The sequence below is a fragment of the Rhamphochromis sp. 'chilingali' genome (genome assembly GCF_963969265.1).
Source record: "Rhamphochromis sp. 'chilingali' genome assembly, chromosome: 9".
In the NCBI taxonomy this organism is placed as follows: Eukaryota; Metazoa; Chordata; class Actinopteri; order Cichliformes; family Cichlidae; genus Rhamphochromis; species Rhamphochromis sp. 'chilingali'.
Genome location: NC_137936.1, coordinates 39,351,796 through 39,357,258, shown reverse-complemented (window position 1 = coordinate 39,357,258; position 5,463 = coordinate 39,351,796). Strand labels below are relative to the sequence as shown.

General features: G+C 41.8%; 1 long non-coding RNA gene across 1 annotated transcript; it reads left to right on the top strand.

Moving 5' to 3' along the window:
* Positions 1-823: 823 nt before the first annotated feature.
* LOC308402645 lies at positions 824-3,332 on the top strand. Its single transcript, XR_013972789.1, has 3 exons — positions 824-1,087; positions 1,177-1,241; positions 2,900-3,332. It is a non-coding gene; the product is annotated as an uncharacterized lncRNA (long non-coding RNA).
* Positions 3,333-5,463: the final 2,131 nt, after the last annotated feature.

The following is a 5,463-nucleotide window of genomic DNA, read 5'->3' as shown; positions in this document are numbered from 1 at the left end:
CACCAGCTTCTCTTAAACATGACCTAAACGGGCCCAGGTGAGAACACAGTGGAAATAATCACATTGTTCGCTTGCGTGGACATCAGTGCGTGCAACTTTATCCAAAAAAAGGTTTTATCTGAGATGACATCAAGTCAAATTATGTGTGTGTGAAATTATCCAGATGTTTCACTGAACCACAAACTAACACTGCAGTAGTATTAAACATGAGGAGAAACTGAGGAGAATGAGCGTAACTGAAATCATTGCAAATGTTCAGATGTTTGAAATGCACGAAACACAGAGACACATGAACAGGATTCGTTGAACACTGAATTTAAACTGTCTGCACTTTTAACGACTCAACCAATCACGTTTGTCTAAAGAACTCCAGGATGTAAAGTGGTGTGCCCACCTGGATGCAACCTGTCACCTCAGAGACACAAATATCTGCGGCACAAGCGTGATTTCCTGTTTGATTCTGCTGCAGAGTCTCTGAGAAATGAAGATACGTAAAACTGTCCGGGTGCTGAGGCTGTCTCAGAGTCCCTGAGCTGGGTGCTGGATCCAGCTGAGTAACAGACAGCCTCACTTGTTACCTGTGTAACCCAGTGAGTTTACACGACTCAGTAATGCAATACAACATTGTTATTGTTAATTGTGATTCATCATTACTCTGTTAATCACTGAGTTGATCTAAAGTAAATCAATAATAAGAGATAAATAATAAATGTTAGAATTAAACCCCAAAGAGTATATTTGACACCCCTACTGGTTAGGAAGGAACAAGCCCCGCCTTCCCCTGCTCTGTACCATCACATGTGCTCAGACACAGAGAGAGATGGGGTGCACGAGACGCACGATCTGATATCGTGGTGTTGGTGTTGTTCTCAGATCAACATTTACTATGTTGTTCCAGGAACAACACCAACACGATGATATCAGATCAACCGCACGAGACCGTCGCTGATTTTCAGCGCTAAGCTTGTTGGTGGAAAATAACTATAAACTTGAAAAATTGAGCAAATATCCATACTGGAGATCTGCGTGGACCTTAGAGAAACGGACCTGATTTGTAGAGAACATTTTGGACTTTGGAACCATCGCGGTGCGTCAGAAGCTGTTAAGCTAACCTTGAAGCTAAAAAGCTAACAAGAAGTTAATGGTGAATATAATGGCCCAATTTCAATGTTGTAGATCTGCACGGGTGCGGATGAAGCGGACAAGATCCTCCCTGAGAGTTGAACATTAGAAGCGTGCTGGTGAGTTAAACTGGGACTGGGCGAATCAGGCTAATTGAAAAGCTAACTAGTAGGGGTGCAACGATACACAAAATTCACGGTTCGGTTCGATACTTTGGTGTCACGGTTCGATATTTTTTCGATACAAAAAAATTTATGTCTTTTTAATTTGTCATTTATTAAAATTATAAATCTATATTTTAACTCAAACGTACAGTTTTTAAATTTAATGTTGCTGAAACAACAAAATAATTAAAAAATAAAATAAATCTACCTGATTGAGAAATCACTCATCTTTGGAAAAGAGAGTTTATTACAGAGAAATGTCTCTTTCCAAAATAAAAGCTATACTATACGCTTCTTCTGGGCTATATTCTCAGCAGCATATTAAACATATCAGGTCCCCATAAGGAGAATCATGTGCTAACGGCTGTCTAAATGACTCGGGTAAAGTTTGTAGCATTAATCTCGTTAAAATGACATTAACGCCATAACGCGGCAACAAGTTACCGCGGATCGCCCCGTGCGTGGGGCTGGACGGCGTCAACACGTTAAAAAGCTAACTGCGCTAACGCACTAGTTCCCACCAATTGAGCATTGCGTGGCACATCCAACATACTGTTTTACTTTTGCCCATGACACGTTTACCTTCAGGGTCATACTTCACATGAAGAACAAAATAGTTCCAAACGCCAGATCTGAATGAGGGTGGGGGAGGTTGAATTTCGGGTAGCGTTGAGGCAGCTGCCATGTTGCAACTAGCTTAGCTTCTGTCTTGCTAGCTTGCCCTGCGCTCAGTGGATCTGCACTCGACAGTGCAGCCTAGGCAGAGTAGTTGAACGCAGATCCACTGAGCGCTCAACACAGACAGCATCGTCAGAAGGAAAGTTGATAAAATAAATTAAAAATTTTGTATTGTTTGATACATATGCGTACCGAACCGAAAGCACTGTATCGAACGGTTCAATATCGATACGAGTATTTTTACACCCCTACTAACTAGCCTGATGCTCATAGCTGTAGCTGGAGCCGACCACGTTTTCACTGTGGGAGAACACACGGGGGTTCTCACGGAGTTCAGCTACTCTGAGCACTCAGCTTGTGTGCTGATGATGTTCTAGTATTACATGTTGAATATTAAATGCACTAAAATAAGATGATGGGATTAGTTAATTTTGATCTTAAAGGTTCTGAATCTATTTTATTTTTTGTTACGTTTGTTGCTCGAGCAGCACTGTATAGATGTCTCTGCATATTCTGACTGTGCTGATACGTTACCACATACTGTAGAACTACAGCCTGTGGGCTTTTGTATATTTTTTGGTAATTTTATTCTGTACATTGACTGTAATTAACATATTGCTTCATTGCTATGCAGTGCAAAGCAATGCTCCTGTAATTCAGTTAAAGGGGCAGTACTGGGAAAAAATAATCTACTATAGTTCATGGTTTATTTCTGATTTCTGATAGAAATGTGCACCTTGATGATAGAATAAGCTGATTACAATTTAAAGATTGCATTCATGATTAAGATGCACTGTACAGACTGTAGTTAGAAATTAGAATTAATGTTTTGTGCTTGTTTTTGTTAAAGCTTTTGCATTATTTTCACATATGGCCATATACATCACTATAGTGTGTGAACTGAATTAGTAATAGCTCTGTTGTTTACACGCTAGGTTTTTTTTGTGGGATCGTGAGACCTGGATTTCCCTTTGAACCGAACCACAGCCATTCCGAGTTGGCCCAGAAGGGCAGGTTGCTCTTCCCTCACGAACAATTGCAACAGTGCGGTAGGACGAAATCGCACCAATCACAGACTTTTGACCTTTTGGATTCGAATTGACTGAACACGGACAGGACTGACATATCTGAGCCCAGATAGGATTCTGGTTGTTATTATTATCGCTGTCATTGTATTTTATTTTATGTTTTCATTCCTGTTTATGAAGTGCTGTTTAATTGTTGCTAGATAGTTCAACACAATTGAAAGCCACTTTACCTGTGGCTCCAGTCATTCTTCTCCACGCCACTCACCTTGACCCTCCTACGAATCTAGCTATTGGCCCATTCTCTCCACTTTAACTTCCCCTACCCTATCCTGTACTTGGCTACACCTGCATTGTTGCTCAGTTTGCTTTTTAGGTGAATTATTTATTTCTGGTTATAAAATAAATCTATTTTAAGTTGAACGCCGTGTGTCTGACTTGTATTCTTCTTTGTGGAAGCATCCGTGTCCCCACGCGGCTTTATCAAGTAAAAACAAACCATTATAACGCCATAGCAGGTGGTTACAGGGAGAAAGTCAGGAAGGACTCATGCAGGTGTGTGGTGACAGCTGTGCTCAAACTGAGCACAGGTCCGAAGCTGTGATTCTTTCAGGAGTCCTGCACTGAAAGCTAAATGTAATTGTTTTATGTCTCCATCCTCTCCAGATCTTTGCTGTGATGCACAGACTTGTTGTGAAAATACAGTAAGAAGAGACTGAGCTGTGTTCATGTTGTGTGTGTCACCGAGGTCTAATGTAGACGTAAATCATTTGGACAACGACCGTGCCCACACTGAGGGGGACTGAGTCGCCCTCATCTATTACCACAGGAGCTCACAGCATCGGAGCTTAATGAGCAGAAGAAAGTGCTTTTCACTTGTTTTTGCTTTAGGTTTTGCCTCTAAGGCAAAATCAGACTGACTGCCCTAACATCTTGGCAAAGGTCTGCATGCAGCCGTGAGACTGAGAGATGCAGGGCTGACAGAACTGCTGCCACCTCCTCTGAAGAAGTCTGGGTTTAAAACAAAAGTCCAAAAAAAGTTCTTTACATGATACCTTTCAATATCAAGGTCAAATAGTGCTTTGTGAATAGAGATGGTAAAAAAGTAGAAACATTGCTCAGGAAACAGCCATCCATTCATTTTCTGGTGGTTATCTGCGTCCAGGTCGTCAGGACAGGAGTCCGAACAGACGCTCCCTCTCCTCAGCCACCTCCTCCAGCTACTTCAGGGGTGGGAGGGGGCGCTTAGGCTCTCCCAGGCCAGATGAGAGATGTAATCTCTCCAGCATGTCTGCGGTCTGAGGTCTCCTCTCAGTAGGACATGTCCAAACACCATCTAGGGGGTGTCCAAGAGGCATCTCCCAGATGAGGTAACCCAGCTCATACAGGTGTCTTTTTATATGGAGGAACAGTAGCTCAAATCTGAGCTCCTCCCAAATGACCACATTCCATCTCTAAGGGAAAGAGGAAGCTCAGGTCCACCGCTTCTGTCTGTGGCACTGCCTACAGCTGAATTGGCAGCTTCGCTTCAACACGACATCGTCAACACTGCATCTGCTGCACGAAACCAACACTTAAAATTCACTGATCAAAGAAATTAAAGGAACACTTTGAAAACACGTCAGTGGAAAACAATTAGTGTATCTATACTGATATGACCTGGGTAATGTGTTAATAGTATTAAAGCCCACAGCACCAGTGTCGAGTCTGACAGTGAGTGCCCTTGTCTACCCTGTAGAGGTCTGTGTGTCCCTGCATGGATCTGGCTCCACAGACCATCACTGACCCACACCTCGTCTGTCACACGTGCTCTGGGTGAACCCGCTCTGTTGGTAATCTATGGCTCCACGGTGCACCGAGCACAGGGCCTGCTCGAAGTCCGTTTCCGATGGTCTGGTCAGAGACATCCACACCAGCTGGAGTCACTCTGTATCTGATCCCGATACCGGTTCTGCTGATGGGGCGAAGGCCTTCGATGGCCCTGTCCAGCTCTCCTATAGAGTGACAAGGTTTTTAAAAAAAAACCTTTATGGACGTTTTTTTTGTATTTTTCGTCTAAAAAGAAAACATATTCTGAACAAACAAGTTCTGCACGAGAAAATTAAGCTCGTCCTAGGAAAATATGTCTGTTTATCTATAAGCTGTTTCAGCTCATGTTGAGCTTTATTTGCCAGTTACAGAGTTTGACAATGGTTTGGGTGAACTTGCACAATAAGAATTAGATTATTTTTCTTATTTCAAGACTAAGGCCACTTAAACAATTTTTGAATTTAAGACATGTATCAGTGACACAGAAGCTTGTCTTGTGTTTATGTGAAAATCAAAATTAAGGTGTAAGATCTTAAAGAAAACAAAAATTTCTTGAAAACAACTTGTTCAACAATTTATACTCGTTTTAGGTAAAGAATTTCTAAATAACAGAAATCAGATTTCACTGTAATAAGCCAAATTTTCTTCAATTAAGCATACATGTT